At 51.2% G+C, this 12,830-nt stretch overlaps 1 long non-coding RNA gene across 1 annotated transcript; it reads right to left on the bottom strand.

Annotated features, from left to right (window-relative positions):
- Nucleotides 1-8,047: 8,047 nt before the first annotated feature.
- On the bottom strand, nt 8,048-10,318 carry LOC116546377. The gene is made up of 2 exons (XR_004266693.1): nt 10,164-10,318; nt 8,048-9,338 (listed from the first exon to the last, which is right to left on the bottom strand). It is a non-coding gene; the product is annotated as an uncharacterized LOC116546377 (long non-coding RNA).
- Between the last annotated feature and the right edge of the window lie 2,512 nt (nt 10,319-12,830).

Below are 12,830 nucleotides of genomic sequence, written 5' to 3'. Positions count from 1 at the left end.
CTTTTTTTTTTTCTTTTTTTTTAATTTGAGACAGAGTCTCAGTCTGTTACCCAGATTGGAGTGCAGTTGTGCAATATTGGCTCACTGCAACCTCTGCCTCCTAGGTTCAAGCGATTCTCATGCCTCAGCCTCCCAAGTAGCTGGGATTACAGGCATGTGCCATCATGCTTAGCTAATTTTTATATTTTTAGTAGAGACAGGGTTTCACCATGTTGGTCAGGCTGGTCTCGAACTCCTGACCTCATGATCTGCCCACCTTGGCCTCCCAAAGTGCTGGGATTACAGGTGTGAGCCACTGCACCCGGCCCTTTCTCTCCTTTTTCTGTTTTATTGGATCCCCAACAGATTGGATGGTAATGCTTTATCAGACAGGGTGTTGCTCCATCGCCCAGGCTGGAGTACAGTAGTGTGATCTCAGCGCACTGCACCCTCAGCCTCCTGAGCTTAAGTGACCATCTCGATTCATATTCCTAAGTAGCTAGGACAACATGCACACGACCACCACACCCTACTAATTTTCGTGTTTTTTTTTGTTGTTGAGACAAGGTTTCCACGTGTTGCCCAGGCTGGTCTTTAAGCTCAAGTGATCTGCCCACCTCAGCCTCCCAAAGTGCTGACTCTAGGCCTGAGCCACCGCACCCAGTCACTATTTTTTTTCTTTGTCTTATTTTTACCACATCACAGCTCAAATCTGGGTATTTTCTAATCTAGCCAAGTTCACACCTAAAATTAACCATCACAGTATAGTGTGGTTGGAGGCAGGGAATATACCCAGATAAAGGAACTTGGCAGGGAATTAAGCCAACCCAGAAGAAAGTGGAGCCAAAGCATGAAGCCAGAAAACATTTTGGTGGTTCCTCAAAAAATTAAACATAAGCCAGGCACAGTGGAGAGCGCGGCAAATTTTATGCTATGTGTATTGTACCTCAATTCTGGGTTGTTTTTTTTTTTTGAGACAGAGTCTCACTCTGTTGCCTATGCTGGCGTTTAATGGTGCAATCTCAGCTCACTGCAGCCTCCACCTCCCAGGTTCAAGGGATCCTCTTGCCTCAGCTTCCTGAGAGCTGGGATTATAGGCAACTGTCACCACGCCTGGCTAATTTTCGGGTTTTTTTTAGTGGTGATGGGGTTTCACCATGCTGGCCAGGCTGGTCTCAAAACTCCTGACCTCAGGCCTTGGCCTCCTAAAGTTCTGGGGTTATAGGCGTGAGCCACCACAATTATTTAAGTTTTTAAAAATGGCCAGACGCAATGGCTCACATCTGTAATCCCAGCACTTTGGGAGGCTGAGGTGGGCAAACCACTTGAGGCCAGGAGTTCAAGACCAGCCTGGCCAACATGGCAAAACCCCATGTCTACTAAAAATACAAAAATTAGCCAGGCATTGTGGCTCACGCTTGTAATCCCGCTACTCAAGTGGCTGAGGCAGGAGGATTGCTTAAACCCGGGAGACAAAAAAAAAAAATTATGAGCCGGGCGCGGTGGCTCAAGCCTGTAATCCCAGCACTTTGGGAGGCCGAGGCGGGTGGATCACGAGGTCAAGAGATCGAGACCATCCTGGTCAGCACGGTGAAACCCCATCTCTACTAAAAATACAAAACATTAGCTGGGCATGGTGGTGTGTGCCTGTAATCCCAGCTACTCAGGAGGCTGGGGCAGGAGAATTGCCTGAACCCAGGAGGCGGAGGTTGCGGTGAGCCGAGATTGCGCCATTGCACTCCAGCCTGGGTAACAAGAGCGAAACCCCCCCTCAAAAAAAAAAAAAAAAAAAAAAAAAAATTATGGAGTAAAAGTGAGCCACATCATTTAAGCTCCAGGATGTTGACACTTGTGGCAAAAAAATCCCAGGACCAGGCACACTGACGCCAATATTTGGAACACATGTAGGACCTTGACCCCCTTAAATTTACCTTCACCTCTCCAGGACCTCCCTGGGGCCCTGAAGTCCCTCTGGCCACTTCTCTGCCATCTTTTATTATTATTATTACTTTTTTTTTTGAGACTGTCACCCAGACTAGAGCGCAGTGGCAGGATCTTGGCTCACTTCAACCTCTACCTCCCGGGTTCAAGCCATTCTCCTGCCTCAGCCTCTCAAGTAGCTGGGATTACAGGCACGCACCTGTAATCCGTCTCATCCAACCTGATGACTGGCTCAGAGATGGCATCTCACCAAAATAGATGGCAAGAGAGGCACCTCTAGACCTTGCCTCTGATCATCTGAGAATATAGGATCTTTCTTTTGGGAGCAACTGGGCTGGCAGGCTGTACTCCCAGGACATATGTTCAACTTCATGTGTCCTTTCACACTATGCTCCATTCATTAGTTCATCCATTCATTCATTCATCCAAAGACCCTCTCTGTTTTTTGTTTCTGTTTTTTTGAGATGAGGCTGGAGTGCAGTGGTGTGATCTTGGCTCACTGCAACCTCCGCCTCTCGGGTTCAAGCCATTCTCCTGCCTCAGCCTTCTAAGTAGCTGGGATTACAGGTGGGCACCACCATGCCTGCTAATTTTTTGTATTTTTAGTAAAGATTGGTTTTCACCATGTTAGACAGGATGGTCTCTATCTCCTGACCTCATGATCTGCCTGCCTCAGCCTTCCAAAGTGCAGGCATTACAGGCATGAACCACTGTACCTGCCCCCCCTCTTTTTTTTTTGAGATAGAGTGTCGCTCCATTGCCCAGGCTGGAATGCAGTGGCGCAACCTCCTCTGCCTCCCGGATTCAAGTGATTTTCCTGCCCCAGCCTCCTGAGTGGCTGGCATTACAGGCGTGCACCACCACACACGGCTAATTTTTGTATTTTTTGTAGAGACAGAGACTGGGTTTCTCCATGTTGGCCAGACTGGTCTTGAACTCCTGACCTCATGATTCGCCCCCTCTGCCTCCCAAAGTGCTGGGATTACAGGCATGAGTCACCGCGCCAGGCCCTTCTCTGTTTTTGTTTGTTTGTTTGTTTATTTGAGATAGAGCCTCTCTCTGTCGCCCAGGCTGCAGTGCAGTGGTGCAGTCTCAGCTAACCACAACTTCTGCCTCCTGAGTTCGAGCGACTCTCCTGCCTCAGTCTCCCAAGTGGCTAGGATTACAGGCACGTACCACCATGCCCAGCTAATTTTAGTATTTTCAGTAGAGAGAGATTTTCGCCATGTTGGCCAGGCTGGTCTTGAATTCCTGACTTCAGGTGTTCCAGCCACCTCAGGCTTTCAAAGTGCTGGGATTACAGGCGTGAGTCACTCTGCCTGGCCTCCATCTTTAAATCATATTTCAAATCGAAACACTTTTCCTTTTTTTTTGAGACGGAGTTTCACTCTTGTTACCCAGGCTGGAGAGTGCAATGGCACGATCTCGGCTCACCGCAGCCTCCACCTCCTGGGTTCAAGGAATTCTCCTGCCTCAGCCTCCTGAGTAGCTGGGATTACAGGCACGCGCCACCATGCCTAGCTAATTTTTTTGTATTTTTAGTAGAGACGGGGTTTCACCATATTTACCAGGATGGTCTCGATCTCTTGACCTCGTGATCCACCCGCCTCGGCCTCCCAAAGTGCTGGGATTACAAGCGTGAGCCACTGCGCCCGGCCGAAACACTTTTCTTTATCTTCACTATGGTTGCCTGAGTGCAACACACCATCAGCACTTACCTGGTTTGGTGCAGTACCCTGTTAATGGTCTCCCTGCCTCTATGCTTGCATTGTAAGAGCTTTTCCCACACAACAGTCAGAAGGCTTTGGGTACATAAGGGTGAGATCTGGGCGGGGCATGGTGCCTCACACCTGTAATCCCAGCATTTTGAGAGGCTGAGGCAGGAAAAAAAGCTCTTGAGGCCAGGAGGCTAGGAGTTCAAGACCAGCCTGGGCAATATAGCCAGACTCCATCTCTTTAGAAAATTTAAAAATTGGCCGGGCGCGGTGGCTCAAGTCTGTAATCCCAGCACTTTGGGAGGCCGAGGCGGGTGGATCACAAGGTCAAGAAATCGAGACCATCCTGGTCAACATGGTGAAACCCCGTCTCTACTAAAAATACAAAAAATTAGCTAGGCATGGTGGTGCGTGCCTGTAATCCCAGCTACTCAGGAGGCTGAGGCAGGAGAATTGCCTGAACCCAGGAGGCGGAGGTTGCGGTGAGCCGAGATCGCGCCATTGCACTCCAGCCTGGGTAACAAGAGCGAAACTCCATCTCAAAAAAAAAAAAAAAAATTAGCTGGGTGTGGTGGCACCTGCCAGTAGTCTCAGCTACTGAAGCTGAGGTGGGAGGATTACTTGAGCCCAGGAGTTCGAGCCTGCAGTGAACTATGATTGCACCACAACACCCCACCCTGGGTGACAGAGTGAGACCTTATCTCTCTCTCTTTCTTTTTTTTTTTTTTTTTTTTAGATGGAGTCTTGCTCTTGTTGCCCAGGCTGGAGTGCAATGGCACTATCTCAGCTCACTGCAACCTCCACCTCACAGGTTCAAGCAATTCTCCTGCCTCAGCCTCCTGAGTAGCTAGAATTACAGGCAAGTGCCACCAGGCCTAGCTAATTTTGTATTTTTAGTAGAGACAAGGCTTCTCCATATCAGTCAGGCTGGTCTTGAACTCCTGACCTCAAGTGATCTGTCCGCCTTGGCCTCCCAAAGTGCTGGTATTATAGGTGTGAGCCACTGAGCCCGGCTGAGACTTTATCTCTTAAAAAAAAAAAAAATCCAAGCACGGTGGCTCACGCCTGTAATCCCAACACTTTGGGAGGCCAAGGCAGATCACTCGAGGTCAGAAGTTTGAGACCAGCCTGGCCAACACAGTGAGTGGTGAAACCCCATATCTACTAAAAATACAAAAATTAGCTGGGTTTGATGGTGCACACCTGTAATCCCAGCTACCCGGAAGATTAAGGCAGGAGAATTGTTTGAACCTGGGAGGCAGAGGCTGCAGTGAGTTGAGATTGTTCTACTGCACTCCAGCCTGGATGACAGAGTAAGACTCTGTCTCAAAGAAAAAAAAAAACCGCTAAATAAATAAGAAGACTTGGGGGCCAGGCTTGGTGGCTTATGTCTGTAATCCCAGCACTTTGAGAGGCCAAGGCGGGTGGATCACGACGTCAGGAGTTCCAGACCAGCGTGGCCAACATGGTGAAACCTGTCTCTACTAAAAACAAAAATTAGCCAGTTATGGTGGCACACGCCTGTGATTCCAGCTATTCAGGAGGCTGAGGCAGGGTAATAGCTTGAACCTGGGAGGTGGAGATTTCAGTGAACTGAAATCACACCACTATACTCCAGCATGGGACAGAGTGAGACTGTCTCAAAAAAAAAGAAAAGAAAAACAAAACAAAAAGACTGGGGCTTAGAGGCAGGTATAATTAATGCGTAACAATTGCTAACACTACGCACTTCCTCCTGGTGCCAGGCAGGTTAAACCCTTAACATCAGGCCAAGAGCAGTGGCTCATGCCTGTAATCCCAGAACTTTGGGAGAATTTGAGCCCAGGAGTCTGAGATCAACCTGGGGAACATGGTAAGACTCCCATTTACAAAAAATACAAATATTAGCCGTACATGCATTGGTGGATGCCTGTAGTTCCAGCTGCTGGAGAGGCTAAGGCAGGAGGATCACTTGAGCCTGGAGGTGGAGGTTGCAGTGAGCCAAGATTGCTCCACTGCACTTCAGCCTAGGTAACAGAGCAAGACCCTGTCTCTAAATAAATAAATAAACCCATATTATTCATTCAGCTCTTCCATGTGCATGTACGGTATGTCTGCTGTGTATCAGGCACTCTGGCTCACCCTGGGATAAGGTGGTAAACAAAAGACAAGGTTTGTGTCTTCTTTGAACTGACATTCTGGTTAGGGAGGCTGACAGTGAGTGAAAAGACACATAAGTTATGTAATGACAGATGGTGGCAAGTGCTAAGGAGAAAAAGATTGTCACCCAGAGAGCCAACTTTAGGTGAGCAGGGTAAGCTTCCTGGAGGAGGTGATCCCCAAGTTGGAAGTAGAAGGAAGCAAAGAGGTGAAAGAAAAATGGAAGGCATATCAAGCATCAGTGCTGGGATCTGAGTGGCTGGAGTACGTGAGTGCGTGGGAGAGTGAAGGGGGATACAGGTAGGAGGTGACAGAGCAGATGGTGCTGGGCCTGTGGGCTGCAAGGAGGACTTGGGATTTGACGTGGGTAAAGTGGGAACCATGAAAGGTTCTTGAGCAGAGGAGGGGCATGGCCTCACTCTGATGTTTGCAAGTGTCTCCCTGCCCCTATTGGGGGAATGGGAATAGGAGCTGGGGACCAAGGAGGCAGGGTGGTACTACCTCAGCTCAGTGATGATGGGGTCTGGGAACTGATAATGTGGACAGAAACAAGTGGGGTTTGGGAGCTTTTTTTTTTTTTTTTTGAGACAGAGTTTTGCTCTGTCACCCAAGCTGGAAGGTATTGGCAGTCTCAGCTCATTGCAACCTCCACCTCCTCGGTTCGAGTGATTCTTGTGCCTCCTGGCCAAGTCAGGAGCTATTTTTTGGTGGGAAGGGAGCTGGGGCTAAAGAAAATGCCAGACTCAAAGGATCCAGGGGAACAAAGGCATTGATGAAGGGGTCAGTGCCAGTATAGGGTAGAACTTGGGGGCTCTGGAGCCAAGACCTGGGTTCAAATGCCTTCATGGAAACAAAATGCAGGCCGGGTGCAGTGGCTCATGCCTGTAATCCCAGCACTTTGGGAGGCCGACGCAGGTGGATCACATGAGGTCAGGATTTTGAGACAAGCTTGGCTAACAAGGTGAAACCCCATCTCTACGAAAAATACAAAAATTAGCTGGATGTGGTGACTCACACCTGTAATCCCAGCTACTCAGGAGGCTGAGGCACAAGATTCGCTTGAAGCTGGGAGATTGCAGTAAGCTGAGATCATGCCACTGCACTCCAGCCTGGGCCACAGGGGGAGACTCCATCTCACGAAAAAAAAGAAGAAAAAAGACTTCTTAGCCCCTTTCCTGTTGGGCAATCTGTAGATAGCACTTTGGGAGGCTGAGGCAGGCAGATAACTGGAGACCAGGAATTTTAGACCAGCATGGGCAATATGGTAAAACCCCATCTCTACAAAAAAAATACAAAAATTAGGTGTGGTGGTGTGCACCTGTAGTCCCAGCTACTTGGGAGGCTGAGCTGGGAGGATCACCTGAGCCTGGGAAGGTTGAGGCTGCAGTGAGCCATGACTGCACCACTGCACTCCAGCCTGGGCCACGGAGTGAGACCCTGTCTCCATGGCTCAAAAAAAAAAAAAAAAAAAGGCTGGGGGTGGTGGCTCACACCTTTAACCCCAGCACTTTGGGGGCCCAGGTGAGTGGATAAACTGAGGTTAGGAGTTCGAGACCAGCCTGGCCAATATGGCGAAACCCCGTCTCTACAGTAAAAATACAAAAATCAGCCAAATGTGGTGGTGTGCGCCTGTAATCCCAGCTACTCGGGAGGCTGAGGCAGGACAATCGCTTGAACCCAGGAGGTGGAGGTTGAAGTGCGCCGAGATTGCACCACCGCACTCCAGCTTGGGTGACAGGCCAAGACTGTTCCCCCCCCAAAAAAAAAAAAAAATCGGCTATTGAAGAAAAATTTCCCTAGAGGGGAGGGTGGAGACGGTTAAAATCTTGGGGCAGATCGTCTGGAGGCGACTGAGACAGGCAGTTGGCACCAGGGGGCAGTAGCGAGCCTGTGGGTAGCAGGGTCCATCCTGAGGGCCATCCCTTCACAGATCCAAAGTATCTGGCGAGCACAGTGACTGCAGGACCTCAGGTGCCTGGGCCCTGGGAGAGAGCAGGCCTAGGGGCGGGGTGTCCAGGATGGGTGATGGGGGAGGTGGGCAGGCTGCTTGTGCCTTCTGAAGTCCAGGGATTAGGGCCTAATCAGGGGAAATCTGAGCTGCCTGAAGGCTGGAATTCAGGCAGAGCCGCCGGCAGCCAGTGGGTTTCCTGCCCCCTCCTCCTTCCTTTTGAGAGAATTGCCCCAGCTCAGAGAATTCGAGAGCCTGGGAAGCTGGGGTCCCCCCCCACCAGCCACCCACTGGCTCACTGCCCCCCACAAACACTCCAGGCCTGGACCTGTACAATAGGCACTTTATTAGTGGTTGGAATGCAGTTACACGCAGGGTTGTGCAGACGCAGTGGGGGCAGGGCTGGCGCAGGTACAGGAAATGGGAGACCGCCCCCCTTCCTCCTGGGGCCGGGGTTCTCCCTCTCCAGGATCCTGGGACAGTGCTGATGAGCAGAGATGTTAAGTCTGAGGGGGCTTTGGAATATGGCAAAGGGGCCACTGGGAAGCCAGGTCCCCCAAGTTCAACAAGTTTGGCAAAAGTATCATCAAGTGAGGTGCGTGGGCAGAGGGGCCCGGTTTGCCCCGGGCATCTGCCCTCCACCTTTCCCCCTGAAATCATCCCTTGGGTGGTTGTTTCTTTCCTCTCTTACAAAGAGAGCTGTGTCAATAACTGGCAGAGGAAGTCGGGAAATTCAGCCTAACTCCATCCAGCCCAGCAGGTTTCCATTAAACAGCTATTAGTGATCTCCTCTCCAGCCCGCTCCCCACTGCCAACCACCTCCTCCCCACTGCCAACCACCTCCGTAAAAATGTCCCTCCCTCTCCCTCCTTCCCAGCCAGGAGACACCCCCACCTGGGCACACACACTCCCACCCCAGCCACTCCCAGCTAGGAGGGAGCAAAAGAAAGGCACTCCTTGGCGGCCCCATCTCAGCTGTTGAGACAGATGGAAAAAAAAAAGCTAATAGACCCTTTAATGCACGTCCAGGTTAAAAAATAATAAAGAAATGCTTCTGGTGGCTCTTACGCCAACTGTTCAGGTGTGGAGAAGGGGGTCAGTCCTGGCTGGAGCAGGCAGGAATAAACGTGGGTGTTCACTGTGGCCAGCAGCTCCCTCAGACACAAACACTATCCTTGTGGTCTGGCCCGTTGTCATGTCAGTGGGAACCGGAAGTACGAGGGAGCTTGCGGTGGTCGGACAACATCCCGGACATCAAGAGGCCCCACTGGATTTGAACTCATTTCTCGCAGTCTTGAGGGGCAGCTGTGAAAACTCCAAGCGCCCCTTGGCATAAGAAGGAGATACCCCAGACTCTCCATGTCCAGAAACTGGTGGGATCTGGCTCATGGGGATGGGCAGAGCGGCAGTGATAGGACTTTGGGTGAGCCCAAGGGGTCGGGGGAACACACCCTGCTACTGAGCACCCTGCGGCATGAGGCTCCACGAGAAGTGGGGAGCACGGGGCCTTCAGGACTCCGCTACCTTCTTGTTGGTCTTGTTCAAGAGTTTCTTGAGGGTGGAAGACATGAAGTAAGGCCTCTCGGCCGAGCCATCATTCCTCTCCAGGTCCTCCACTGTGGAGAGAGGTCCCAGAGCAGGAGGCATGAGGGGAGCTCACAGGCAGGGGCCACCGGGGACAGGGAGGGTGGACGAGGGTCACAGAGAAGCCTCAGAGGGTTAGAAAGCAGACACACTGGGACCAGAGAAGGGCGGACTGTGATGGGCTCCGAGGGACACACAGGATCCCCACAATCCCAGGCCAGGAAGCCTCCCGCTTCATGCACCCCCAATCTACACGGAAGAAACCTGGCCCCCACGCCAGCCTCCCTCCCTGTCTACTCCTCATCTTCTGCCCGCTTCCCCTCCTCCGCACTCCCCTTCAACAGGATGTCTCTCAGCTCGGGCGACATGAAGTAGGGTCGCTCCTGAGAGCCGTCATTCCTTTCCAGGTCCTCACCTGGGCTCCCCCCAGGAACCGGCAGGGGGAAAATGGGGTGGTCAGGAAGGGAGGGAAAGAGAGAGGCAGGGAAGAACAGGGAAGCCAGCAGGCATGGAGGTGAGGAAGAGAGAAGAAAAAACAAAACAAAACAAAAACAGATGGAGAGACCAGAGTTAGTGGCAGCCACAGATCCACCCCCCCCATCAAAGCCAGAAACTGCAAAGCGAGGGCTTGAGGCCAGCGTCTGGGCTGCAGCCTGGGTCAGTGGACAGGAGGTCAAAGCTGCTTCTAAGTGCAAAAGGAAACCAAGAAGACGGGCTGGGGACCCAGGACGAGGGCCAGCCAAGCCCCGGGGAAGCTGGGGGCAGGCAATCATGTTGCCCCGTTGGAGGGGGATGTGATGCCCAGTGGAAAGGAGGGTTTCGGGGCCCCGCAAGATTTGGGGTGAGGGGTCACTCACAGAAGCAGAGGAACAGCGTGTCCACACACATGCCATAGACGCTGAAGAAACCGTGTGCAATCAGGTAGGAGCCGATGATCACCGTCTGGGTGAGGAGAAACAAGCTGTCCTTGTTCTGTGCCCTTCCCAGAGCAACCCCCACCCACTATGTGCCTCCTATGCTGGGATCACGTCCTTCCTCTGCTGAGAAACTCTCTTTGGAATAACGACATCTTAACTCCTCGCCCCTGCCGGCCGGGCCCCACCATCCACACAGCCCTCTTCTCTCCCTCTCTCTTTTTCTTTCTCTTCTTCTTTTTTTTTTTTTTTTGAGACGGAGTTTCACTCATGTTACCCAGGCTGGAGTGCAATGGCACGATCTCGGCTCACTGTAACCTCCACCTCCTGGGTTCAAGCAATTCTCCTGCCTTAGCCTCCCAAGTAGCTGGGATTACAGGCATGCACCACCACACCTGGCTAATTTTTCTATTTTTAGTAGAGACAGGGTTTTACCATGTTGGCCAGGCTGGTCTTGAACTCCTGATATCAGGTGATCTGCCCACCTCGGCCTCCCAAAGTGCTGGGATGATAGGCATGAGCCACCAAACTCAGTCTGATTTTTTTTTTTTTTTTTGTATTTTTAGTAGAGACGGTGTTTCACCATGTTGACCAGGCTGGTCTCAAACTCCTAACTAAGGTGATCCACCTGCCTCAGCCTCCCACAGTGCTGGGATTACAGGTGTGGGCCACTCTCCCCTGCCCTTTTTTTTTTTTTTTTTTTTTTGAGACAGGGTCTCACTCTGTAGCCCAGGCTGGAGTGTACTGGTGCGATCTTAGCTCACTGCAACCTCTGCCTCCTAGTCTCAAGTGATCTTCCTTCCTCAGCCTCTGGAATAGCTTGGACTAGAGATGTGTACCACCATGCCCAGCTAACCTCTGTAATTCCCCCTTCCCCCACCCCAGAGATGGAGTCTTGCTCTGTTGCCCAGGCTAGAGTATACTGGCTCGATCTTGGCTCACTATAACCTCTACCTCCTGGGTTCAAGCAATTCTCCTGCCTCAGCCTCATGAGTAGCTGGGATTAAGGCACACACCACCATGCCGGCCAGGTTGGTCTCAAACTCCTGACCTCATGATCCACCCACCTCAGCCTCCCAAAGTGCTGGGATTACAGGTGCGAGCCACTGTGCCCAGCCAACCACTGTATTTTTTGTAGAGATGGGTTTTTGCCACATTGCCCATTACCCAGTCTGGTCTCAAACTCCTGGGCTTAAGGGATTCACCTAACTTGGCCTCCCAAAGTGCTGGGACTACAGGTATTAGCCACCGCACCCAGCCTCACTCTTGCTTTCTTTAACCCCTGGACCTTTGCATGTGCTATTGCCCTAAATTTAATTTATGCCTCATCAGCCTTCTGCTTTCAGCTCAAAGAGCAAGTCCTCAAGTTCCACCACTTCCAGGAAGCCACCCGTGACATACAGAGCCCGCTTTTTTTTTTTTTTTTTGGGGAGACAGGGACACACTGTGTTGCTCAGGCTGGAGTGCAGTGGCACCACCTCAGCTCACTGCAGCCTTGACCTCGCAGGCTTAAGTGATCCTTTCACCACATCCTCACCAGTAGCTGGGACTACAGGCACGTGCCACCATAGCCAGCTAATTTTTGTATTTTTTTGTAGAGATGGGGCTTTGCCATGTTGACAGGATGGTTTCAAACTCCTGAGCTCAAGCAATCTGCCTGCCTCCCAAAGTGCTCAGATTTTACGTGTGCCCCCCTGCATCTGGCCTAGAGCCTATTTTATGTCCTCCTAGCACTGGGCACCCCTCCTGAGCTCTTGGTTCAGCTGCAATTTTATGCCTATTTGGGTGCTTTCCAGGTTTAAAGCCCGTATCCTTCTTCTTTTTTCTTTTTGTTGAGACAGTTTTGCTCTTGTTGCCCAGGCTGGAGTGCAACAGCACGATCTCGGCTCACTGTAACCTCCGCCTCCTGGGTTCAAGTGAGTCACCTGCCTTAGCCTCCCTAGTAGCTGGGATTACAGGCACCCACCACCACACCTGGATAATTTTTGTATTTTTAGTAGAAATGGGGTTTCACCATGTTGGCCAGGCTAGTCTCAAACTCCTGACCTCAAGTGATCTGCCCGCCTCAGCCTCCCAAAGTGTTGGGATTACAGGCGTGAGCCACTGCGCTCAGCCTAATGCATACATCCTCACTACACCCAGTCCCATTTACTGCTACACCCCTAGCAATCTGGAGACTCCCAGGGCCTCGGTAGCTGCTTGATAAACATTTGTCAATGTAAGTCAGTGGAGCTGGCCAGGCGTAATGGCTCATGCCTGTAGTCCTTGCACTTTGGGAGGCTGAGGCAGGAGGATCCTTTGAGCCCAGGAGTTCAAGACCAGCCTGGGCAATATAGGGAGACCCTGCCTCTATTATTATTATTATTATTATTATTATTTATTTATTTATTTATTTATTTTTTTGAGATGGAGTTTTGCTCTCGTTACCCAGGCTGGAGTGCAATGGCACGACCTTGGCTCACCGCAACCTCCGCCTCCTGGGTTCAGGCAATTCTCTTGCCTCAGCCTCCTGAGTCGCTGGGATTACAGGCACGTGCCACCATGCCCAGCTGATTTTTTGTATTTTTAGTAGAGACGGGGTTTCACCATGTTGACCAGGATGGTCTCGAT

Source organism: Sapajus apella, unplaced genomic scaffold (genome assembly GCF_009761245.1).
Source record: "Sapajus apella isolate SASKATOON/1434 unplaced genomic scaffold, GSC_monkey_1.0 scaffold823, whole genome shotgun sequence".
Lineage (NCBI taxonomy): Eukaryota > Metazoa > Chordata > Mammalia > Primates > Cebidae > Sapajus > Sapajus apella.
This window is presented reverse-complemented; position numbering and strand designations above follow the sequence as displayed.